The sequence below is a fragment of the Diabrotica virgifera genome, chromosome 2 (genome assembly GCF_917563875.1).
Source record: "Diabrotica virgifera virgifera chromosome 2, PGI_DIABVI_V3a".
Taxonomy (NCBI): Eukaryota; Metazoa; Arthropoda; class Insecta; order Coleoptera; family Chrysomelidae; genus Diabrotica; species Diabrotica virgifera.
This window is the reverse complement of record NC_065444.1, coordinates 235541351-235569290: the sequence shown is the minus strand read 5'-3', so window position 1 is coordinate 235569290 and position 27940 is coordinate 235541351. Positions and strand designations below refer to the sequence as shown.

Genomic DNA, 27940 nt, shown 5'->3' with positions numbered 1-27940 from the left:
ATTTCGATAAGATTGTTATAAACAAAAAACTTGAGGAATTACATAACAGCGATTTTTCGCAAAACAAAACATTTTTTTGTATTTTTTTGGTCATTCTAAGTAAAAAATATTCTTACAAGTTTTTTCGTAGGATGCATAGTTTTCTAGATAAACGCGGTTTAACTTTCAAAAAATCGAAAAATTGCAATACTTGAACCTAGTCTAGGCGCCAAATAGAGGTCACCGTGTCATATTCAATTCTGATGGACAAACTCAACGGTTTCTTATGGATTTTTGGCTGCTGATTACGAATTTCGAGGGGGGATTTCGATCCGAGTGGTCAAAAAATTGTTATAAACAATTTAATTGTTTATAAATTGTTTATAAGGCTCTGGCTCATAAACTAAAAGAGATACAAAAAATGTTTCAAATAAAATTTGTTCCTTAATAAAAAGCCGAAGAAAAAACCGTTTACTAAATTTAAATCTAACAATTATAACTCAAGATATTGTAAAATTAGTGCACAATGCAAATTGCAAAATAGGTATTTTTCGAAGCTTTATCGATCGTAACTCGGCTTGTACGCATGCAAATAAGTCTTATAGAAGGTGTCGTTTTAAAGCTTAATTAACAGGCTTTCAAACAAAGTTTGTTAAATTACTTGATCTTCATTTGTTTTAAAGTTATATCCGTTTGAAGTTACAATTTTCTTAAAAATATTGTACATTCATTTGTTTATAAGGGTTTCAAGCAAATTTGAGCCATAAACATTTATACTTTAATGAACAATAATGATAGAAAAACTCAAAAAGAACAATTTGAGGTTATAAAAATGTTCATATGTTTATTTTTGGCCAAGATGTTGATATTTTAATGGCGCGCGCTATGAGGCTCAAGATCGGCTCACCGCGTAAAGGTTCACGCGCTAACTTCTCGATGCAAATTATAATTTCTATGTATACATACGTTATCTTCATTTTTCATTTTTGAAGATCCTAATAAAATTTTATCATATAATTCTTATAATTAAATCATCATACTGTACCTCGTATCACCTTTCATTCTATTTACATTGTCTTCTATTTTTTGCACTAAATGAGAAAAAAACATTAAAAACTAATATTTCAGAAGTATAACTAAAAAGTAAGTTGATATTATTTATTAATACTATTTTTACAAACATTTTTTTTGCATCTGCAAATCTGCATAGAGATATACAGGGAATATCAGCTTTTTTACATCTGCATAAGTTCTTAGCGAAATTTTAACAGTTACATGGTGGCATAAGTCTGTTCTTGTAGGCAGTAAAACTAAAACTTTTTGAGGCTTCAGAGTCTAATTATCTATATGATATCCATATAAAGTGGATCTAGTTCTTTTGCAGCATCATCAAGGCCCGTCAGTTGTGTGTATGCCGCCACATCATAAATGCTCGTTTTATATGCAATGATGATGCTGCAAAAGAACTCGATCCATTTTTATATGGATATCACATATTGGCTCATTTTCATGCGTAAAAGCCGAGTTACGATCGATAAAGCGTCGAAGAATACATACTTACAAGACTGTGAGCCAATCTTGCGCCTCATAGCGCACCATTAAAATATCGACATCTTAGCCAAAAATAAACTTACGAACATTTTCGTAAGCTCAAATTGTTCCTTTTGAGTTCTTTTATCATTATTGTTAATTAAAGTATAAATGTTTATAGCTCAAGTTTGCTTGAAACCTTTATAAATAAATTAATGTACAATTTTTTTAAGAAAATTATAACTTCAAACGGGTATAACTTTAATACAAATGAAGATCAAATAATTTAACAAACTTTGTTTGGAAGCCTCTTAATTAAGCTTTAAAAGGACACCTTATAAGGCTCATTTGCATGCGTAGAAGCCGAGTTACGATTGGTACAGCTTCGAAAAATACTTATTTTGCAATTTGCATTGTGCACTAATTTTACAATATCTTGAGTTGTAATTGTCGGATTTAAGTTTAGTAAACGGTTATTTCCTCGGTTTTTATTAGGGAACAAATTTTATTTGAAACATTTTTTTATCTCTTTTAGTTTATGAGCCAAAGCCTTATAAACAATTTATAAACAATTAAATTGTTTATAACAATTTTTTGACCACTCCGATCGAAATCCCCCCTCGAAATTCGTAATCAGCAACCCAAAATCCATAAGAAACCGTTGAGTTTGTCCATCAGAATTGAAAATGACACGGTGACCTCTATTTGGCGCCTAGACTAAACCCGAATAACTTTTGATTAAAAAATAAAATAGCAATTTTGCTTAACGCATTCGAATGTTCAAGTAAAATTATAACGGTTTTGATTATTTGCATTGCTAAAAATTAATTTTTTTTGTCAAACAAAGCTATAAACAATAAAAAAAATTTATTTTTAGCAATGCAAATAACCAAAACCGATAGAATTTGACTTTAGCTTTCAAAAGCAGAATTGCTAATTTATTTTTTAATCAAAAGTTATTCGGGTTCAAAAGTTGCAATTTTTCGATTTTTTAAAGTTCAACCGCGTTTATCTCGAAAACTATGCATCCTACGAAAAAACTTGTAAGAACATTTTTTGCTTAGAATGACCCAAAAAATACAAAGAAATGTTTTGTTTTGCGACAAATCGCTGTTATGTAATTCCTCAAGTTCTTTGTTTATAACAATCTTATCGACATCCGCATCAACTGTTACCCAAAAACTTCGTGTTCTACGGGTCAAAATAAATAAAAAAAAACTTAGGTAAGTCCATCTGAATAAAGGTGGCCGTTGTACCCCCTCTGGCGACAGGACTATTTGGTGGATAAATAAATTTTTAAAATTGGTTTAAAATATGAAGAAATTTGACGAAATAAAACATATCTTATTATAGGAGATATTGTATTTTGTCAAATTTCTTAATTTTTTTCACAGCAAAATTGGATGTCAAATTGTCCTTTGTACACGTCAGATTTTACCGTAAAGAACGTAATTGTTGGTGTAAAGAGGGTTTAACACAGTAAAATAACAATACGTAATCCTGCATCACCTAGAAATAATTATTATTCAAACTAAATATAATTCTATCAAACTATCGCGGTTGAAAAAAAAACACTTTGCTTGGGTAAATATAATGGATGTAGGTACTAGGGAGGTTTTATGGACTTTCTTAAAATTAACAAACAAGTGTAATAAAAGTGAACTAATGGAAGTCGTATAACCAAGGTTGATGTTTGTTGTTAGAGAGGAAGGTGCGGTTGACACTACCAAAGAGAAGAGCTGTAAAACTGTTATTGCGATGGAAGGAGTCAAAGTATATAAAATTCGAGTTTATGGCTACAATTTCATATATATTTTATTTGGCTTTTGTTTTGTTAAACATCAAAGTTAAAGTCAAAATAAAGAAGATTCCAGATAGTCCAGGGCGCATCTGTTTTGAGATGGACGTTGAGAGGTGACTCATATTTTTTTGCAGAAATTTTTTGGAATTAACTCATATAATAATAACAATTGAGGTATCTTCCCACTCAAAAAGGTCCGGAACATTGTTTAAATAATCAAAATGTCAAAAAATGAAGGAAAAATTCGATTTTTTCTTCGTTTTTTGATTATTATTTTAAAAGTATTCACTTCCGATAAAAGTTGAACTAACATAAAAAATGCATAATTAAGTTTCCTACAATATACGATTGGTTAAAAATTTTAAATATTGTCACCCTTGTTGCAAAATAGCAATAATTGCGAAAAAAACATAAAAAAAACAAGTACAGTAGAACCCCGATTATTCGTGTGCGGATTATCCGGGCCGCGGATTATCCGTGCTATGATTTTCTATTGCTTAAATGGCATTTTTGAGGTTTTATCAAAATAGCGTCACTGTAAATCACTCGACGGAAACTCTATACGCGGTGAGGGAGAATAATAATGAAATATTTATTTTTGTTGTTGTCTTTTTATGGTAGGGCCATATGTATGGATATACGTACATATGTATTACAATAAGAAATAAATGTTCGTATTATCCGTGCTTTTCGATTATCCGTGCCAACATCCAGTCCCGAGGAGCACGGATAATCGGGGTTCTACTGTATTCGCATTTTACGTTTTTCAACCATTTATGCTAGACTTAGGACCTTCGTATTTTACCCAGAAAACTTTATGATATAATAAAACAATACTTTTCATTATGATCGGTTCAATAGATTTTGTAAAATAAATTTTGCAATCCAGCTTTCGCCAAAAAATTCATTATTTTTTCAAAATGTTGCAGGACTGAAAATAAAGCAGATAGCAAGTTAAAATTTCTATTACATATAGAAGAATACTACTGTACCTTTCATTTGCAATTTGCAAAATTAAAATCAGTTAACTACCACGGCGTCAGGATTTTTTTAAATAAACATTAATTTTTGGTGCTACGCGCAGGACAGCGGTGTTCGATTCACACAAGTTGATTTCCGCCAACAATTCTTCCTATCTTTATCTAATATATTATTTTCTTATTCTATATTTTGTTGTATTTTAATATTTTAATGCCACAAAAATCAAACTAATTTGATTATTGTTTGTGAAATACTGTTTAAATAATTGCACATGTTTAAGAATAATAAACTTTAATTCTTTAAGTTAGATATGAACAAAGAAAGTTTTTGCTAAAAATGTGTTATTTCAAAAGACAGAGTATGTGTTTTTATTTTGCAATAAGCAAATTTATTTACTTATATCGAAATGTACTAAAAATTAAAATTTATCAATCATTATTAAAGGTCATTGGAATGCCCAATCAGAGTAAACATATCCGCTGTCCTGCGCGTAGCACCAAAATGAATGTTTTTTTAAAAAAATTTCTGACGTCTTGGTTGTCAACCGATTTTAAGTTTGCAAATTGCAAATGAAAGGTACAGTATTCTTCTATATGTAAAAAAATTCAACTTGCTGTCTGCTTTATTTTCAGTCCTGCAACATTTTGAAAAAATGAATTTTTTTTGCGAAAGCTGGATTGCAAAATTTATTTTGCAAAATCTATTGAACCGATCTTAATGAAAAGTATTGTTTTATTATATCATAAAGTTTTTCTGGGTTATATACGAAGGTCCTAAGTGTGGCATAAATGGTTGAAAAACGTAAAATGCGAATACTTGTTTTTTATGGTTTTTTTTCGCAATTATTGCTATTTTGCAACAAGGGTGACAATTTTTAAAATTTTTAACTACACCTGTATTGTAGGAAATTTAATTACGCAAGTTTGATGTTTGTGCAACTTTTCTCGGAAATGAATACTTTTAAAGTTATAATTAAACAACCAAGAAAAAATCGAGTTTTTCCTTCATTTTTTGACATTTTGATTATTTAAACAATGTTCCGGACCTTTTTGAGTGGGACGATAAATCAAATATTATTATATAAGCTATTCTCAAGCAATTTCTGCAAAAAAATATGAGTCACCTCTCGACATCCAAATGTACTAAAATTTTTACAGACGCTCCCGGTATAAGAAAAAGATTTCGTATTCTCGAATTTATATTCGCATGTCTAACTTACTAGTACATCCAAAATACTTAATGGTCACTACAAGAATATGTTTGATAAACATTCAACTTGTATAAAAAGTTCCTTATACAAGTTGAAAACGGTCTATTAAAATATCGACAGTATTTAATTCATCTCGCACATCCGGAAACCTATCCCTCATGTAAACTATTCAACACTAAGGCTTTTCGGGACAAAGCAATTTAGTCAATAATATTCTTTATGTTCGTGTCATTTTGGGCCAATATTATTATTATGTATTTCTATATTAGGTATTTTATAAAACGGCTAATATGATTTTTAATTAGAAATTCAGTTAATTAGAAGCCTTCACATAATGTTCACAACTGCAATCAAAACGATTGGGATGAAAGAAAGAGAAAACAGAAAATTGATAACCGGAGACACATTACAATTAGTAGAAGAGAGAAAAAAATCAAAGAAGAAAGGTTACAAAAGTAAACAAGCTAAGAAGGAAAATCCCTAGAAAGGAAACACAAAGAAAAAAATAGCAATTGAAAAGCAAGACAGAAAAGATAAAAGGAATTACGTAAATGACATGCTGAAAATGTCAGCAAGCGCTTCACAAGCAAACAACCTGAGAATGCAATACCAATACACCATCATATGAAATTTGACGGAAAAAAAAAACGCTAAAAAATAGAAAACAAAACAAAGATAAACAAGGAAATATAATTAAAGCAGAACATAAAATAATCCACAAGGAAAAATTTTCCTGTAGTAAATTTTCCTGAAATATTCATCATCATCATCAATCAGCCAACCGCGTCTACTGCTGTACACAGGCCTTCTCAGTACTGTTACAAAACTGACTTTACGGGGTTGACTTTACTATTTTATTATTTATGTTTTTAGGTACTAATGTTTAATCTTAAATGACTTTATTTATTTTTATTAACTTACATCTAAACAAGAAGTAAAACACTGAATTTATTATTAAATAAACCAAACACCTACTTGATATTTTTTTTATTACTTAAAAAAGGTACAATTAACACTTAATTTAACTACAACACTAATAAAACACATAACTAAGAATTCTCACGCGTTATTTATAATAACTTATATAATAGAAGTAATTTATTTATTTACGATACAAAAACAATTGAACTCTCCCTAATTCAAGTGCACCTTTTTATATCTTGTTACAATGTTCCAGAATAAGAAAGATTATTTCGGAAGAATTCTTACAATACAAACATCCTATTCTAGAATAACAATCGAATGGTTATTTACACCAACTACATTTTCTAGAACAAAAAGAAACATCGAGGTGTGTACCTGTTAAATAGGTCCCCCTTTTAAACACATAAATCAAATTCAGTAAACAAAAAGAGGTCTCAGACAGTTCGTCGCCAGAAGCTTCTTATGTTGACGGGGCCTGCCTGGGACCGTGACAGTTCTTTCCAGTGTTCTCTACACTGGGCAGCTTGTAGCCATTTTCCTGCTACTCTTTTTATGTCGTCGGTCCATCTAGTCTTTGGTCGTCTTCGGCTTCTTTTACGGTTTCTGGGCATCCATTCCATGATTCGTCGTGTCCACTGTCATAAAATAATACAAAGATGGAAAGAACACTTCAAAGAAATATACTCCAAACACGAGGCAACACCAGATATAGACGAAGAAAATAAATAAAATATAGAGGTAAACGTAAGCACACATGGAATTATGAAAGAAGAAATAATTCAAAACACACTCCTCCTCCTCCTCAGTCGTTTCCTCATTGCTGAGTGTCGTGATTCCCTATAATACGAGCAACTATCTCTTTCCATCGGCTTCTGTCCTGAGCTTCCCTCATGGATTCAGAGAAAGTTTTTCCACTGGCTTTCTGTACTTGATCCGTCCATCGAGTAGGTGAGCGACCTCTACTTCTGCGCCCTTCAACGTTTCCCGAAATTATAAGTCTCTCAAGATTGGAGCTCTCTCAACACTGGAACAACTAAAAAATGGCAAAGCCGCTGGAGGTTACAACCTATTGATATATTCAATAAAGGCCGACGCAAACGAATCAATAGAAATATTTAACAACATATGGGCCGATGAGCAGCTACCAAAGAATGGAACGAGGTTGTAGTCATTAAGATTCCAAAAATGGGAAATCTAAGTAGATGCAAAATAATGTCCAAAATCATATTAAATAGACTGCAACCAGAGCTAGACAAGAAACTAAGAAGCTACCAAGAAGGCTTTCACGCTAAATGCTCCACTATCGACCACATTATTTGTAGTCTAGGAATTATCTTGGAACAAGCTAGTGAATAGCAAAGAAATACAAAAATATTGTTTATTGACTCCGAAAAGGCGTTCGATAATATAAATAAAGAGCAAATGTGGAACATTGTAAAGAAGAAATATAATTCTGATAGAAGAGGAAGACAGTTCCTCTTTTATATCTGTGAACACATCTGACAGTTTTCGTTCTTGCTTGTCTTCCTTGACCGCTAAGTACATGAATTCGTTGATTATCTGATTTTACATAAATCCTACTTTCGTTTGAAAATAGCACGCTTTGCCAATTTCCAATGTTTCAGTTTTAGTGTTAAAGACGCCAATTTACGTGATCAATCATGTGCTGCCTGGATAACTCGGGATCCCGTAACTGTCTCTTACTATATATAGTTCTTGGGCACACGAGCTCTTCTTTTAATCATTTCAACTGAAATTCTTACACCTATAGCTTTCAAAAAGTTGCAGGTTTCAAATACAGGGTGTTTGGTAAAGAATAGCTTAACCTTAGATTCCTGAGCTTAAAATAGGTCGATTTAAGCTAACTTACCTTAGTACGAAAGTTGATAATAACCGATATACAGGCATAGGCGTAACCAGGATGATCCTAAGGGGGATTACAACTACTGGAAAGGGGGGGGGGGGTTACAACTACTGGAAGGTCTCTGAGGGGTATGGGGTTAAGCGTCAATGGGGGGGGTTATAACCCCCAAAAACCCCCCTGGTTACGCCTATGTATACAGGGTGTCAAAGTTAAACTTTTATTTTAATTATTCTTGAATGTTTCCTGACAGGCATGGGATAACAACACGAAATTTCGTAAACGGAGGTTTTCTGGGATGAGAAATCTAAATTTGTCACCAAAAATGATGTATTACCCAGAGGGCGCCAGATAGGTCTTTCAGCGCTCATTTAATACGTTCAATTTTTTTTATCCCCCACTCTACATACCCACTCAAAATTTTTATTCTCTTAATATTTTTACGTAAAAAAGGTATACTAAACTCATCTCATACAACATAATTTTCGGCATAATTATCATTGTAGTTAGACCCGAAAAATAAACTTGAAACCATAATAATTGTGCCAGTTCTCAAATTTATGTCATTGCAATGCAAATTCCATCTGAAGAAATTTGAGATACATTTTTGTAAATTTTTATGGTTTTAAGTTATTTTTCTGGTGTAACTACAATGATATTATGCAAAAAATATGTTGCCTTGTAGATTTAAAATGTGTTTTTCTCGAAAACGGTTAAATTTAGCGAAATGGGTATAGTATACCTTTTTTAAGTAAAAATATTAAGAGAATAAAAACTTTGATTGAAAAAGTATGTAGAGTGAGGGATAAAAAAAATTGAACGTATTAAATGAGCGCTGAAAGACGAATGTGACCGCTTACCAAATTTCGTGTTGTTAGCTCATGCCTGTCAGGAAATATTCAAGATTAAATAAAATAAAAGTTTAAGTTTGACACCCTGTATTTCGGTTATTATCAAATTTCGTACTGAGGCAAGTTAGCTTAAATCGACTTATTTTAATCTCAGGAATTAAGGTTAAGCTATGGCCCATTCTTTACCAAACACCCTGTATCTGTATATGGTGATCCCATATATTTATACACTGTGTCCGTAAAATATGGAACAAATTCTTTTTTAGCTAAACAGAGCATTTTAACCCTTAACTACAGACATCCGGTATTTTTTACCGGCGGGCATTCCCAAAATGTGGATTTCGTGGTAACCTCACAACTTACAAGTTCATGTGTCTCTGTACCTCTCGGGCAGTTTGTATAACAATGCTAGTCAAAGCGTGTATTGTGTATTGTCAATATTTTCTTTTCTGGTACACATCAAAAATCTTAACCGGTAAAAATTACCGGATGTCTGTGTTAAGGGAGTATTTTTATATGAGTACTATATTTGTAAATCTGAAATGTTTACATTATTTTTTTATGTTTTTGGGGAAAAAGTAAAGAAATGGACTGTGGAAGACATCCTGGACCTTCAATGAAGGTTAAATTTGAAGATAAAAATTTTGAGGCCACTTTGCAAAAATGGAATTGCCATTTAATTTTATTACAATTTTACCCCTTGCAGATTTTTTTTCATGGATGTAAAAATTTTCGTGGATGCTATTTTATATTTCCTTTGTGATTCTATGTTACGTTTATTTGTTAAAAAAAAGTTTAAATTTTTGTCCATAGCATTTATGGCCGTTTGTTTCAATAGACCAAAAATGTTACCAAAATTCTGGTTTAATATATTATTCTTCAAAAATCTTGTATTATATTATTAAAATCACTCATTTTACCATTTTTCACATATCTAGAGACTCCATAAAAACACATAATGCAAAACGTTTTTGTTTTTTATTATTAACTTTATATTTTGACTCTATTTTATAATGACCGGTAAAAAATACCGGGAGTCTGTAGTTACGTGATAATATTGGGATGTCTGTAGTTAAGGGTTAAGAAATAATCCTGAAACACGTCGATTTTTGATTTTAATTTACCGTATTTTAAAAGAATATTCTAATATACAGGGTGAATTACTTTCGAGTAATGACGTCACCGTCATTTTTTTTTAATAAAACACCCCCATTTTGTCTCACGTTTCGGATTACTCTAGCTGAGCTGATTCCAAAAATGTATCACATGTTGATTCAAATTGGTACAGGGTGGACAAAAATACAATAGTTTTGTGTTATTGTAGTACTAAACTGTCACTGAACATCAATAAATTACTAAACAAATAATGACATTTAACAAAAACATAGCCTACTATGTTTCTTTTAAATTGATAAGAAATAATTTCTTTCATATTCTGTCCTCTAGACAATAAGTATTTTTGATATTGTTAATTTAACTAACGCGTTACTTTATGAGCACACACAAAACTATTGTATTTTTGTCCACCCTGTACCAATTTGAATCAACATGTGATACATTTTTGGAATCAGCTCAGCTAGAGTAATCCGAAAATTGATACAAAATGGGGGTGTTCCATTAAAAAAAAATGATGCTGACGTCATCACTCGAAAGTAATTCACCCTGTATATTAGAATATTATTTTAAAATACGGTAAATTAAAATCAAAAATCGACGTGTTTCAGAATTATTTCTTAAAATGCTCTGTTTAGCTAAAAAATAATTTGTTCTATACTTTACGGACACAGTGATAAGTTTGGTTGTGTATAATAAGTATATTGTAACAAAATAATTATTGACCTACCCTCGTATACCAGCTCCCGTCTCCGGACAGACAGAACACTATCGATGTTTCGAGATACGCCGATGCAGCGCCGATGACGTCCAAGCGGTCGAGTCACATGGACATAGCTGGAGATATATATATATATTTCTGGAATATCTGTATCGCATATATAAATAGGACATATTTGTAAATAAAGTGTATAAGATAAATTCGTCTGTAACTTATATAAATAAAGTCGTATATAAATTACGAACCGCTAGTTTTATTGTAATTAGAAGTAATTACACTAATCACGCTACAGTTGGTGTCGGTGTTCGGTTAACTTAGTGCGATATAAATAAGTGAATTACAGAGAGACTTTAAAAGACTTTTGGACTTTATTCGTCTGGAATAGTTAAAGTGCGTTGATTGTTCGGTATTCGGAAAGACTTTTAAAAGACATTTTGGAAAGTACGTGTGTGCCGACCAAAGATGTTGCTACGAGAACTTACAGTAAAACAGCTCCGTGAACAGCTCGAGGAACGGGATCTGGACAGCAGTGGGCTCAAGATAGTTCTACAAGCACGACTCGAGGAAGTCCTAACGAAGAACGGAGATGATCCAGAGACGTTCCACTTCCAGTAAGCAGAACAAGCAATCTTATCGAAATTAAAAACTGTTTCTGAAACGATTGATGATACTTCTAAGATAAGCAACGAGAAATTTGAAAGTGTTTCTCAAAAGATCGATGAAACTTCTAGACAGAACAACGAGAAATTTGAAAGTGTTTCTCAAAAGATCGATGAAACTTCTAGAAAAAGCGACGAGAAACTTGAAGAAGTTAGTAGAAAAAGCGACGAGAAATTCGAAAATGTTGCTAAAAGATTCAATGAGACTTCTCAAATAATTAAAGAGGTCTGTAGGCAAAACAACGAAAAACTAGAAGAAGTTTGTAAACAGAACAATGAGAAATTTGAAGAAGTTTCTAGAACATTCGATAAGATGCAGAAAAGTGTAGAGACCGTAGAAGAAAAGATCAAACAGCTAGAGAGCAGGATAACCGATACAAAAGTACAACCATCAGTTAATGCAGCAACGTTAGATCCTTTAGTGAAAGATGAACTACCGAGAGACGAAACGTCGCATAATATGAGATTCAAATTACCACCATTCGATGGAAAGTCCTCTTGGTCCATATATCTTAGACAATTTGAAGCTATTGCGACCGCCAATCATTGGACCGAACAGGAAAAGGCTGTTTCCTTGACTGCTGCTTTGCGAGGTGATGCTGCAGATATATTAAGATCAATTCCTAAGGGTCAAGAAAAATGTTACCAGACCTTGTTCACTCGTCTAGAAAAACGCTATGGAGATGCCCATCTACAACAAGTATACAAAGCACAACTGAGAAATAGAAGTCAACGAGCAAGTGAGAATCTGCAAGAATTTGAAGCAGATGTGGCTCGTGTGGTGCGGTTGGCTTATCCGGAGGTGCCAGACAGCGTTTTAGAAGAAATTGCGGTAGATACCTTTGTCAATGGGCTGAAAGATAGTGAACTACAAAAAGCTTTACGACTAGCAAGACCGAAAGTTTTAGATGAAGCACTTGCTATTGCCTTGGAACACGAAGCAGCTAGCCAAGCTTCACGAAACAATCGAGTAATAACCGTGGAAAAAGGCGATAAGAGAAAAGATGAACGTTTGGTGGAAATGGTACGGAGGGTGATTCGTGACACGATGCCGAAGAGACGCATGAAGAGGGCTGGAAGAGTTGGTTCAAATACAGATGCTTCCTCGATACGGCCATGCAGTGAAAGTTGTAATCACCGGCTTAAAGTAGATGAACAGCTTTGCCCTGTGAGACAAACTACCGTCGTTAATGAGCAATGGCAGCCACAACAGTTACAAGAAGCCCAAGAAGACGATCCATGTATAAAAAGAGTATTGGATTGGATGCGTCGAGGTGAGAGACCTAGTTGGCAAAACATTAGTGCATGTAGTCCGGAAGTCAAGGCCTACTGGAGCCAATGGAATTGCCTGATACTAAAAGATGATCTTCTGTACAGAACCTTTGAGAACGATGATGGTACAGAATCTAAGCTTCAGTTGATTGTACCTAAAAGTAAAGTGTCAGAAGTATTGCGTCAGTTGCATGACGGTACATCAGGTGGACACTTTGGTATTACGAAGACTCTGCAAAAGGTTCGAGAACGGTTCTATTGGGTGAACTGTAAAGATGATGTAAGAAGATGGTGCCAGAAATGTGAACTGTGTGCATCCGGTAATGGTCCAGTTGGTAAAAAGAGAGCACCCATGAGACAGTACAATGTTGGCAGTCCTATGGAAAGAGTAGCAATCGACATTGCAGGTCCATTTCCAGAAACTGATGCCGGAAATAAATACATCCTGGTAGCCATGGATTATTTTACGAAATGGACCGAGGCCTATGCATTACCAAATCAAGAAGCTGCTACCGTTGCAGAGGTACTTGTTAAAGAATTCTTCAGCCGATTTGGTGTTCCCTTGGAGATCCACTCCGACCAAGGGCGAAACTTTGAGTCAGCTCTTTTCCAAAACGTTTGTAAATTGATTGGTGCCAATAAGACCAGAACAACACCCCTGCATCCTCAATCAGATGGAATGGTCGAGAGGATGAACCGAACGATGGGTAAACACTTGTCCAAAGTTGTATCTGAACATCAGCGAGATTGGGACCAACACATTCATTTATTCCTGATGGCCTACCGCTCGGCCGTGAATGAAACTACAGGTCAAACACCAACCTGCCTGATGTTGGGTCGTGAAGTTCGTTTGCCCTGCGACCTAGAGTTTGGCTGCAGACCTTCCGAGGAATATGTTGCAGGCGAAGAATACGTAGACCGCCTGAAGTTACGAATGAACAACATTCATGAACTTGCCCGACAACACATCCAGATAGCCAGTGACAGAATGAAAGATCAATATGATTCTCGCTGCAAGAATGAAAGCTTCGAAGTAGGTGATCTTGTCTGGCTTTATAATCCACAACGTCGTCGAGGCCTGTGTCCTAAACTGCAAAGACAATGGGAAGGTCCGTATGAAGTTAAGAAGAAAATAAATGACGTAATATACAGAATTAAGAAGTTACCAAACGGTAAACCAAAAGTTATTCACATAAATCGTCTTGCACCATATGCTGGCTCAAATGAAACAGAGGAAGCCCGAGTCCTCCAACAGGAGATGAAAGATGCACCACAGCCAAGTTTTAAGGAATTTATGTCAAATTACGCAGAAAGAAAGAGCGCTAGATTCGGCGTGACCACAGAAGTTCAGCAAGATCTGTTTGGTGTTCCAGAAAACGTCTCTCTAGCCCACTGTGTTGCCCAAGACCTCGAGATGACTAAAGGAATCTCGTCCGTATTCAATAGAAAGTTCGGCCGCCTGGACGAGTTAAGGAATCAACAACCTAAAATTGGAAGAGTATTGCGATTGGAAGATGGTCCTCGATCTTTGCTGTATATAGTGACCAGGAAGTCTTATACGGACACGCCAAGCTACGAGAACATATGGCGTGCTCTAACTAATTTGAAGAAAATGGTCTGTAATTATGACATCAAAGATTTGGCTTTACCAAAAATTGGCCATGCAGTAGAAAATCTGGATTGGAAGATTGTGAGAAGCATGCTGGAAGTGATCTTCAGAGAAACTGGCGTACGGATTACTGTGTGTTGCATGAACCCGAAGATGTCATACCCTTCAAAGACAGTAGACTGTTACTTCTTTTCTAGGGGTGTATGCAGAGCTGGAGAATCCTGTAGATTCCGCCATCCTGGGCCATCTAGAGTTGCTGATCGGGACGCTCAGATCTTAAGAGGGGAGCAGTGTAACAAAATAATTATTGACCTACCCTCGTATACCAGCTCCCGTCTCCGGACAGACAGAACACTATCGATGTTTCGAGATACGCCGATGCAGCGCCGATGACGTCCAAGCGGTCGAGTCACATGGACATAGCTGGAGATATATAGATATTTCTGGAATATCTGTATCGCATATATAAATAGGACATATTTGTAAATAGAGTTAGTCTTAAGCTAAAGTTTGTAAAGTAAACTTGTATAAATAAAAATAAAGTCGTATATAAATTACGAACCGCTAGTTTTATTGTAATTAGAAGTAATTACACTAATCACGCTACAATATTAAGAGTATATTATTGTATGGCGTAGAATCTTGGCGACATGCGGCAGGAAGAAACAACAACCAAAAAACTAGAAACCTTTATAATTAAATCGTTGAGAAAATCCTAAAAATATACTGGCATGATAAAATAACGAAAGCTGAACTATGGAGAAGAACAAAACAAGGGACAATAACAGTCACAATTAAAAGAAGTAAATGGAAATGGAAAAAGTAGAACGGAACGATCAGAGCAGGGGCGTAACAGAGGCCCCCGCAGCATGAAGCTAGCGGGACTAGCTTGCTGGGGGGGGGGGGGCAATATGCCAGGGGCTCCATCTTGTCGTCTAATATAATGTAGAAATGTGTTATTGTTATATTATTTTGCGCATACATACGCAACGTTTTTTAAGCAATGTAGTATTGAAAATAAAGTTGCCCATCAGATAGATACAATCGTATCGTATGTATGTATTGTGTGTATTAATAAAATTGTAGATATATTTTCGAGAAGGCATTTGATAAAGTCCCACATGGAAAACTAATCGATATCCTAAAAACATCAGGACTCGATGGTAAGGATATAAGACTCGTTTCAAACTTATATCTCTAACAAAAAGCAACAGTTCGATTCGAAAATGAACTGTCCGAAATCTTCACGGTTGAAAAAGGAGTCAGACAGGGTTGCATACTGTCACCAACATTATTTAACATATACTCTGAAAACATCTTTAGAGAGGCCTTGGACGAATCAGAAGATGGTATTGCAGTAAATGGACAACTTATAAATAATATTAGATATGCAGACGATACAGTATTGCTGGCAGATAGTGCGCAGGGGCTCCAAAGGATCATGGATAACGTTGTAGAAGCATGTAACAAATACGGCCTAAAATTAAACTGTAAGAAGACAAAAATAATGATCATTAGTAAAAACACCAACATAAACGCCCAAATTACAGTAAACAATACACCCCTAGAGAGAGTACAGAAAATATGCTACCTGGGCTGCAACATTAAGGATACTTGGGATCATAGCTACGAAATAAAAACTCGTATTGAAAAAGCCAGAAGCTCTTTTAACAATCTTAAGAAAATTCTCTGCAACTTGTCTTTAAGTATCAATATACACATAAGAATTCTTAGATGTTACGTCTTTAGTGTCCTCCTATACGGAGTTGAAAGCTGGAGCCTGACAGAAGATGCCATAAAACGGTTAGAGGCGTTTGAAATGTGGTGCTACCGACGTATGTTGAGGGTCTCATATGTACACCACACAACTAATATAACTATTCTCCAGAGGCTAGGAAAAGACAAAGAAATAATTAACACCGTAAAGAACAGAAAATTGGCTTACTTCGGCCACATTATGCGTAATGAAAAATACCGACTGCTGCAATTGATTATACAAGGCAAGATTGAGAGCAGGAGAGGCCCTGGACGTAGACGTATATCCTGGCTGGCCAATCTTAGGAAGTGGACTGGTCTAACGTCAACTGATCTATTTCGAGCTGCCGTAAATAGAATACGATGGGTCAATGTGGTCGCCAACATCTCCAGAAGATAGGCACTTTTAGAAGAAGAGTAGATATATTCGCTGATAGTAGTACACGAAGAAAGTTGTTCATCTCATAGAATAATACTATGTAATAATGTAGTCGTTCATTAATTTTCCTTCTATTTTATTCTATACCAATAAAGATGAAAAATGTGTTGTCATAAAGAGTGCATGAATACACTAATAATAGCCCAGTAAATGACCGTTTTGGAGTGTAATTATCAGCGTCACGACGTATTTGCTTTGCAATTTGGATTTCGATTCTACTTATCCTCCACTTCAAAGTTGGAGTTGTGCCGTTGGTTCCTTTACTTGGGGGGTGAAAGTCACCCCTTCTTGGAAGTGAAAAAGATACGTTTAAAATAAGTTTGGAAATGGATAAATTGACTAATTATAAGCAACTTTTGTTCTATAGAGCTTCTTTATCTAAGTTAATACTTTTCAAGTGACTTGCGAGTGAACATGATTATTTTTAAATAAAAAAAACACGTATTCAGGCGGTTTTTCGCAAATAACTCGAAACATAAGTATTTTATCGAATTAAATATTATAGAAAAGTTATCATCGAAAAAATATTTTTAGCAAAAATGTAGCTTATAAAAAACAAAAAAAAAATTGTTAACATATTCATGAAGTCTATCGACATAGTAGAAGGAAAATTTTAGTTCATGAAAAATTGTTCTTATTTGTTCAATTTCATATCGAATATTTCAACGTGAATTAACCAACAAATGAAGCACTTTTCGGAGAAAACTCATTGAAACTTTTTTTAATGTTTAAAAAGAGCTTTATTTTTATTTTTTATATCGTTTTTATAACATTTTATAGCAAGCTTTTAACATCAAAACTAAGCGAGTTACGCTCAAAATAAAGTTGACCCTTTTTTTGCTAAAAAAAAAAACGTGAAAATCTCCTTCTAAGTTGGATCGGTTCGAAGTTCTTATTTTTGAAAAAAATTGGTTTTATAGTAAAAAAAGTTTTTTTATTTTAGAAAAATTTCATTTTTTCAAATAACTTAAAAGGTATTAGCAAGGGCGGATCCAGAGAGCAGATCCAGAGAGGGACGAGAATTTAAAATAATATAAATTTAAATATTTGCAGATCAAATGTTTTTAGTTTCAAACACATATCCCGCTTGCTACGAGAAAAATGTTTTTAGCTTTGTGCTGAACGGTAGTAAAGGTTGTGCTGGTAAAGTGTGAGGTAACCTAAGCTATGCATGTATCATAAAAAGGTTCATGCCCCCCCCCCCCCCGAAAATCTGTCTTGGATTCGCCCTTGAGTATTAGTGATACGAAAAATCTCAACGAGTAAAGAAATGTAAAGGATTTTATTTGTTTTTTTAAGAAATGTAGGTTTTGCTTTTATAAATATTTTGGTTTTTTTGTTTTTCTGTAAGACAAAAATTGGTTAAGATATGACTGTTCAAAATTTGCATACACTCGTAATTAGTGACTCGTTAGAGCCCTGTCCAATAAAACCCATTTTAAAAATAAGCACTTTAAACCGGTGAAACTTACAGGTCATATAAAAAAAGTTAAGTAATTTGTAAAGAGGTAATGATTAGTTTCATTTGGGGTGCTAAATAGGGGGAGATTTTCACAAATTTTATTTACCAAAAAAGGCTTTAACTGTATTTTGAGCGTAACTCGCTTAGTTTTGATGATAAAATTTTTTATGAAAAGTAAAAATACCCAAAACTTGTTTTTAAACACTTTAAAAAAGTTTTAATGAGTTTTCTCCGAAAAGTGCTTCATTTTTTGGTTATTTCACATTGAAATATTCGATTTGGAATTTGACGAATAAGAAAAATTTTTCATGGGCTCTTTTGCATTTATTTGGTCGACAGACTTAATTTTTGTATAAGCTACATTTTTGCTACTTACTTACGAATACTTACTTTTTGATTTATTTGCGAAAAACCCCCTGAAAACGTGTTTTTTTTTTTGTTGAAAAATGTTGAACATTTTCACTCGTAAATAACTCGAAAAGTATTGACTTGACCACTTCGGTGGTGACATTGAAGTTGACACGGTATCGCCGTATTTCACGTTTATTTACTGGGCTGTAACACATATAAGTTTTTGTTACACATGTCGAATTTAGTACCTAATATTTTTTAAAGGGGCCCCATTTCCAATTCTGCGGGGGCCCCGACCGATTTTGTTACGCCACTGGACACGAGTAGTAAAGACGGCGAGAGGGGGTCCCCCAATTCGAAGAAGATCAGTGGGAAGACCACGAAAACGATGGAACGACAACTTACTAGAGGCACATTGAAAAAACAGAGTCATGTCTATACAAAGAGAAAAAGAAAACATTTTTGCCACATTGGTACCAATTACATTAAGTATTTGTTGAAAAATATTTGTAGCTCCTCCGCGAAGTAAGCTCTCAAGACTTAAAGTTTTCAATATGACTAACCTAATTAATAGCTTGATACATCCGAAGCAGTTAACGTCTAGTAAAAATGATTTATAGAGCCTACTGCGATATTTATAGATGTTTTAAATGAGATTCAGAATATTAAATGCGTATCTCTTATTCAGTTAATGACATTAAAGTTAAAATAATGAAAGCAGATACACACAATTTAAATGACTGGTGTGTTTGATTAAGTTATTAGTCGCTTCTAAGTAAGGCAAGATAATTAAATTGAGTTATCGTTGAGCATTTATATGTTTTTTATAGAAATTATGGAAATAAATATAACACTGTTTTTATTTATATTATGCTTATAAAAACACAAACAAAACAATAAAACAATATTTGGAGAACTCAAAATTCTCTGTTACACGGACGATCCTACTAGCCCCATCAAAATTTTACGAAAACCTCCAAAAAAATAAAGGAAGGATGAAAATTTGGCAATGGGTAGTTGAAATTGTCTATTATTATATGTATAAGAAAAAGTTTACAATTCTACATACCCTCCATTTTACAAAAATTAGCAAATACGGGATGAAACATTTTTTCTCGGGGGTGAAAAAATATACGTTTAAAATAAGTCTGGAATTGGATAAAATGACTAATTCTAAGTAACTTTTGTTCGATAGAGTATTTTTACTAAGTCAATACTTTTCGAGTTATTTGCGAGTGAATGTGTTCATTTTTAACCAAAAAAAAAATGTTTGGACGGTTTTTCGGAGATAACTCAAAAAGTAAGTATTTATAAAAAATATTTATAAAAAAATACTCGAAAAAAACATTCTTAGTAAAAATATAGCTTATAAAAATTGAAAAAAAATGGTGTATGCGTAAGGTCTGCAGACCCAGTAGAAGCAGAGTTGCAGCTAATGAAATGTAGGTTCTTCTTGTCAAATTCCAAATCGAATATTTCAATGTGAAATAACCAAAAATCGGAGCACTTTTCGGTGAAAATTCATTTCAACTTTTTTAAAGTGTTTAAAAAATGGTTTATTTTTGTTTTTTAAAAAAACTTCTAACATTAAAAGTAAGTGAGTTACCTCGTGATTAGTTACTCGTTCAAGCCATTTTACCTACAGCTTTTTCAAAACGAAGCGTTTTGAACCGATGAAACTTACAGATCATATAAATAATACATAGACAAAGTAACTTGTGAATGTGAACTGGTAATGTTAAAATGTACATATATGTAATGCTAATTAGGGGGTGATTTTCGCGATTTTTTTACCAAAAAATAAAAGGGACCAACAATATTTGGAGCGTAATTCACTTACTTTTAATATTACAAGTTTTTTTTTAAACAAAAATAAACCTTTTTTAAAACACTTTAAAAAAGTTAAAATGAATTTTCCCCTAAAAGTGCTTCGTTTTTGGGATATTTCACATTGAAATATTCGATTTGGAATTTAACGAAGAAGAACCTACTTTTCATTAGCTGCAACTCTGCTTCTACTGGGTCTACAGACCTCATGTATACTCCATTTTTTTCAATTTTTGATGGGCCATATTTTTGCTAAGAATATTTTTTTCGCTAAAATACTTACTTTTTGAGTTATCTCCGAAAAACCGTCCAAAAACATGTTTTATTTTGTTAAACATGAACATATTCACTCGCAAATAGTTCGAAAAGTATTGACTTAGTGAAAAAACTAGAAAAACTAGAAAAGTATTGACTTAGAGGAAAAGTTGTTTAGAATTAGTCATTTTATCCAATTCCGGTCTTATTTTGAATGTATTTTCTGGGGTCAAATTGTTCTTTGATCGGGCTATACATTAATAGCCCAAAATGAAGCTGGCCTTCAAAGACTAGTTCACAGATTTAATACAAGAGCAATAGAATTTCACATCATGATTTTAACTAAAAAACTAGAACAATAATAATCAGTAAAGAACAAATAATATAAACAAACTGGAAGTTGATTAGCATTGATCAAGTAATGGAAATAAAAATATTAGAATTACATTCTTCAGCTATGGAGTAATTGAAAAGAAGTAAAAGCTCAAGTAAGATAGAAATAAAATCAAGAATCTAGAAAGTCAATATAATACGAATAATGACGTATGCATCAGAAACAAGATCCTAGACAGCTAAAATTCAGATAATGCTGGAAACTGCAGAAATAAGAAGAATTACAGGAACAAATTCTGAGGCCAAATACGGAGTAACGAGATGAGAACAAAATGTAATGTACATAATATAAAGGCAGTGGACAATAAATAGAAAAAAAATTGAACAATCACATCAGAAGCATTGCGGACACAAGGGTCGTTAAAATAGCAAGGGAAAAATGACCAAGTAGATACCAAATAATTACCAAGTAATTACCAAGAGATAGAATTAATAATCCGCCGAAAAACAACCAAAATTGCCTATATAAAGGAAGAAGAAGTTGACGAAGGAACAATATGTTGTTAACGAGTACACAATTGAAAACAAAGATATAAATAAAGTAACCTAACCTCTAATGGAGGAATAACATGCAACTTGATCTGTGTACTTATTGACGGACAGCACTTAGCAACACAGATCAGCTTGCACAGCATTAGGGAAGCTGCAAGTAACTTAAACTACTTCCTGGTAAGAACAAAGATGAAAACAAGTTTAAACAGCAGTTGGTCAAAACAGAGCCCAAGAGGTAACAGATGGATCATTAAATGTCTCCATCTGCCTGATAATCATCAGGTATTATGTATATGTTATAGTCAAAGCCCGAATTTCAGGCACTCCTAGGTTTGACTAGGCAATCCTCAGGTCTGACTGACGGTCTTAGTCAAAGCCCGAAATAAATAACAGTTTCGGCCTTTGACTAGTCAAACCTAGGAGAGACTACGTTGGTCAGGCAAAGGTCGAAATTGAATTTTATGAAATCGGGGTTTGACTAGTCAAACCCCGATCAGCTATTAAAATGTCGTAATTTGTTAGATTAGGTTTAATATAACGTCATTTTTAATTGTAATGTTTATTATTTTTATATTGTCGTAATTAAAATAAAAAAGTTATTTTTTATTCTCGCATGTTGAGGCATTATTGCATTTATTTAGAGTTGCACAATACGTTAGACCTTTTACCATTGTTTACACTTACATGGTTTTGAAGAACACTTTTCTTATTGCAGTGGTATTTTATAAATCCTTGTCCTACAAATTTAAAATCTTTTGTACTAATTTCTCTTAGAGACAGCCTAACGTCTGGAACATCTTCGAAATTAGGAAAATTCTCTTTGCATTCTCTTATTTGATTTCTTGAAAAAAGTGTGTTTATTGTTCCGTATTCCATACCAACTCTATATAGGTCGTCAATAATAATTATTGTTTTATATTGTATGATACCCAAAATATTTCTAGCATCTCCTTGGCACGCGTCCGAGCACGCGTTGTGCACATACAGAAAAGATTAAAATAAATAAAAAAATGAATTGAAGGTCTTCATGCCCAGGCTAATGTTATGAAACAGTGAAAAAAAATGTCCTCCAATTTCGATCGGAAAAACTGTAACAATACCTATCCCAGCTTTGATAGAGCCAAAGAGGATGCTCGAAATATATTGAGTAGCATACAAGATAAAACAATTGACGGTTTATATAGAGTTGGTACGAAATACAGAACAATAAACACACTTTTTTCAAGAAATCAAATAAAAGAATGCAAACAGAAATTTCCTAATTTAGAAGATGTTCCAGATGTTAAGCTGTCTTTGTCTCTAAGAGAAATCAGTACAAAAGGTTCTAAATTTGGAGGACAAGGATTTATAAAATGCTACTGCAATAAGAAATGCTCTTTCAAATTAGGTACGTGTACAAGGTCTAACGTATTTTGCAACTCTAAATGCCATAATGCCTCAACATGTGAGAATAAACACTAATTTTTTTATTTTAATTACGACAATATAAAAATAATAAACATTCAAATTAAAACAATGACGTTTTCTTAAACGTAATTTAACAAATTACGACATTTTAATAGCTGATCGGGGTTTGACTAGTCAAACCCCGATTTCATAAAATTCAATTTCGACCATTGCCTGACCAACTTAGTCTCTCCTAGGTTTGACTAGTCAAAGGCCGAAACTGTAATTTATTTCGGGCTTTGACTAAGACCGTCGGTCAGACCTGAGGATTGCCTAGTCAAACCTAGGAGTGCCTGAAATTCGGGCTTTGACTATAACATATACATTAAACATTCAAAACAAATTCAAGCCTGTGGAAGAATAAGCATCAAATCCAGATCTGACCATAGACCAGAAATGACAAAATATATGAAACATCACAGAAAATGCCAGAGCCAAAACCAAGAAAATTGGAGAAATAAGAAAAACGTTGATTTCACCAAGAGTGTGAAAAAAGTTAACAATAGAAATAAAATAAAAGATTGGAGTTACCAACCACAGAAGAAAGCAGAGAAGAAAATAATAGAATTACATCACAAATGAGAGAACTTTTGAGAAGAAAGAAAAAACACTATTTGGAAACACCAACACAACAACTTGGGGAAGAACCTTGAACAATATACCGAGTTTGAGGATGATTGATGAACGCATAGGTATATTTATACACAACCAAACTTTAGGCAATCACCATGTATTTCAAACCGATATTTATTTCTTTTGAAAAAAACTTGTTATTTTGGAGAAGAATAAAATTTGCTAGTGATATCTACGCTAGGTATCAGGAATTAGGATATTTTAAGAATAGACCAAGACAAAGTCCCCAAAGAAACTGCTAGATTTGTTCACAGATATATATTATAAAGGAGGAAGTACCATCTTTTGGGGAGTCATTATGATCGGTGAAAAAACTCATTTAATTTACATCCAATCAATTTTACCAGATAGCTGATATGTTAATATGGTTTTGGAACCTGTGGTTAGGCTTTATAGAGGTGCATTAAAAAGAAAATTTAATTTTCATGCATGATAATGCACCTCCACATACCAGTAGAGTGACTACAGACATAGACATCGTTGAAGCAGAAGATATCACTGTTCTGCAGTGGCCTGCTTGCTTACCCGACCTTATCCTACAGAACATTATGGGAAATGATTACAACAATTATTAGAACTCACCGGGATACACCGCACAGCTAGTACAAGCTGCTCTTGAAGAATAAAACAATCACAACGAAATGTTGACAATTTGATTAGGAGCTTGTCCATGCGAATAAGCTTACATTAGGGCTAGGGGGGGGGGGGGTAACACTGACTTTTAAAATAATAAATAAACAAAAACAATTTAAACATTATTCGTTTTACGTTGCTATTGACTTTAAAATAAATATTTTCAATTTTTGTTGTTTCAAGAATTTATTTTCTTTAATTTTTATGTACAGTAGGAAAAATGAAAGAATACCCATGAACAAACATATAAAACACGCTGTACTTTCCGGTCACCGTGTCACACAAAAAATTGGCCAGAGCAAGTACATGTAATAATTATTGTTACATGTACTTGCACTGGACAGTTTTCTTTGTGACACGGTGACAGGAAAATACAGCGTGTTTTATATGTTCGTTCATGGGTATTCTTTCATTTTTCCGACTGTATTGGTGATTAAATTGCTCTAAAATAAATATTTTTTGACATAATATGTTTGACGTATGTTGGTTTTTTAAATTCTCTTGAAATAATAAGAGATATCAGATGATTCCATATAAGCTTAGTTGTGTGTAGTTTGATGTAGCTGAAAACTAACAATAATCAACCATTAAAATTTATTATTTAATTTTAATTCCAAATTATTTAATAAGTCTAATTCTTATTGTTGTATACAAGAATTGCAAAATACCTGCCATAACAGCTATAGTTCTTATTTAGTTCTTTCTTCTCGACTAATTTCTTTAGTATCAACGCTCAATGCATTCTTATAGAGTATCACTCATTACATAGGTACATCCCAAAGTTAAGTCATCTCAATGTCCGAACCGTTAGTTGGTCCTGCGTGGTGCGGGGGGCATGGAGCGCAAAGAGGGCGAGATATTACTGGCGCGACACTACACAGAAACCCTTTCTGGTTGCGGCTCCACTCTGCCGACCTGTCAACGGACCGCCGATTGTAATCAGGGACGAATCCAGTGAAAAACTAAATATCTTTTTAATATACTGGCTCTATTACTTTCTCGATAAAACATCATCACAATCAGGATACTATAAATAACAAGATAATATATTGCACATCCGGAAGTCGTGACGTAACTGGAGACCGGCAAGTTCGTAATGGTTCGTAACCATTCGTAATGTCCGATTACTTTGAATTGTTCGCGGTTGTATTTTATATTTTATCTTTGACAGTTATTTTGACTGGAATATCGACACTAAATTATTTTCGAATACATTGAAGTTTAATGTTATTTTGCTAATTGAATAATTTCATCACATAATGCATACAAATCCCATTTAACTTTAACAAGAATTCAAATTCAACTTCCGGTCTCCAGTTACGTAATCAATGCGCGAACTCGGACGTATTTGAGCTACGGGAAAATACTATCTCTTTATTTATAGTATCATGATCACAATCACAAGATATTAAGTTGGATGTGTAATAATGAAAGATTACATGCAAGTTACGACACTTTTCGTCATTGCAATACAAGTTCAGTAGTGTTTTGTTGGAACCAAGAGTTTACTCGTCAGTTCTATTATCACCACATCTTTTAATTTCATTAATCATTTTTTGATTAGCGTCATATTAACAGTTGAGAAGTGTCAACAATGTACCAGAGCAGAAGATAAGAAAAAATATATTTTTTTAATTACCGAATATTATACGATACGATAGGTATATTAATGTTCGTGACGGAGTGTGATTCCAGTTTAACATTTATCCATTTCCACTCTTTTTTATTTTTTTGCTAACTCCTTCATCTCCTCCAGAGTTTTTCTCTTTACCTTCCATATTTATCCATTTGGTCCAGCTGCTTCTTTCTTGGTCTGCCTCTTCCTGTTTTGGTTGATTTTCCGAATATTGTCGACATAATGCTAGGTACCTGGGCTACAGAGTGGATCTTGCTATGATGTCTATGTCATCTGCATATCCCACAACTGATCCAGTTTTTTAAAGATATTTATATATTTTTGCTTAGGCAATATAAGAAGTAAATTGGTAATGAAACAGAATTATTGCATTGGAGGCATTGATCCTCCAATACCAATGTTTACTTTTATTGTAGGTCTTCTTCTCTTCTTCTTCTTTAGGTGCCGTGTCGGTATTCCGAAGTTGGCCGTCATCATGTTTACAATTTCCTGAAACCCCTCTCTATCGGTTGCTGCGCGAAATAATTCTTCTACTGTGCAGCCACACCATTGTCTAATATTACGCAGCCATGAAAGTTTCTTTCGACCAATCCATCTCTTTCCCTCTACTTTTCCTTGTATTATAAGGCGAAGCAGATGGTATTTAGGTCCTCGAACTATATGGCCGAAGTATTCTGTTTTACTCCTCTTTATGATGCTTATGAGCAGACGAGACGTTCTGAATTCATCATTTGAAGAACATCTTCATTGGAAGTGTGCGAAACCCACGATATTTTTAGTGATATTTCGATCCTAGTTATTATCTCTTCATCAAAGTCACAATAAACAATTAACCAGCTGCCAAGGTACTTGAAATGATTTACCCGTTCTAACTCCTCTCCATCAAGAGAAAGCTGACCCTGATCTATATTAATCTTTCCAACTGCCATCCTCTTTGTCTTTGAAATGTTGATTTTAAGGCCTCTCCGATATCTTGCTTCACTGACTAGATTTGGTAGTGTCTGAAGATCTTGTAAATTTTCAGCAAGAATGGCTGTATCGTCAGCGTATCTAATAGAGACTATACTATACACCCTACTAAATTATGATAAACAAACGTTTCTAGCTACTACCAGAGGATAGTGAACAACAGGGGATAGTCAATGGTTGACCCTTCTCAAATTCTACCCCACTGGAGGAATTACTATTTTAGTGCCATTTTTAGATTCTCGAATACTTTCTACGTAAATAATATACTCCTCATTGGTAACGATAAAGTCATTAGTTTTCGAGATATTTGAAGTTAAATATGAAACGGCACAGTTCTTTTGATTAATTAATTATTTATGATATGATTCATATGATTAAAATTTAAAAATTATTTGTACCTATTTAGTACTTTAAAACTATTTGGCGTATCCTTATCATACTGGGCAGGTGTACTGTACTAAATTAAAATAAATAAACGTTTCTAGCTACTACCAGAGGCGTACGACAGTGGTTAGTAGCTGGTTGACCCTTCCCAAATTCTACGCCACTGACGAAATTGCTGTTTTAATGTTATTATTTAATTTTTCAATACTTTTTATGTAAATAATATACTCTTTATTCGTAACGATAAAATGATTAGTTTTGGAGATATTTGAAATTAGAAATGACGCGACACAATACAATAATCAAAATAACCGTGTCGTTTCATTTTTAACTTCAAAGATCTCGAAAGCTAATGATTTTATCGTTACGAATGAAGAGTATATTATTTTGATAGAAAGTATTGGAGAATCCAAAAAAATGAAATAAAATAGCAATTCCACCAGTGGGGTAGAATTTGGAAAGGGTCAACCATTCACTTTCCCCCATCGTACGCCTTTGGTAATAGACAGAAACGTTTATTTAACATAACTAAGTAGTTTGTACAGTACCTATACTTCCTGCCAAGTATGAAAATGATACGTCAAATAGTTTTAAAATGCTGAGCAAAAATAGTTTTTAAATTTTTAGATAAAACACCCTGTAACTCAGTAAGGAACCACATTTTATATTTTAACCACAGTGTTTTAGGTTAAATCTTGGTATTTTGTGCTAAGGTTTCTCCAGTTACTATATGGACAATTATTAATGAAACACC

General features: G+C 33.7%; 1 protein-coding gene across 1 annotated transcript in view; it reads left to right on the top strand.

Moving 5' to 3' along the window:
• LOC114348462 (GATA-binding factor A-like) overlaps positions 1-27940 on the top strand; it is a 252748-nt gene that overhangs the window by 112399 nt on the left and 112409 nt on the right. The window lies entirely within an intron of this gene.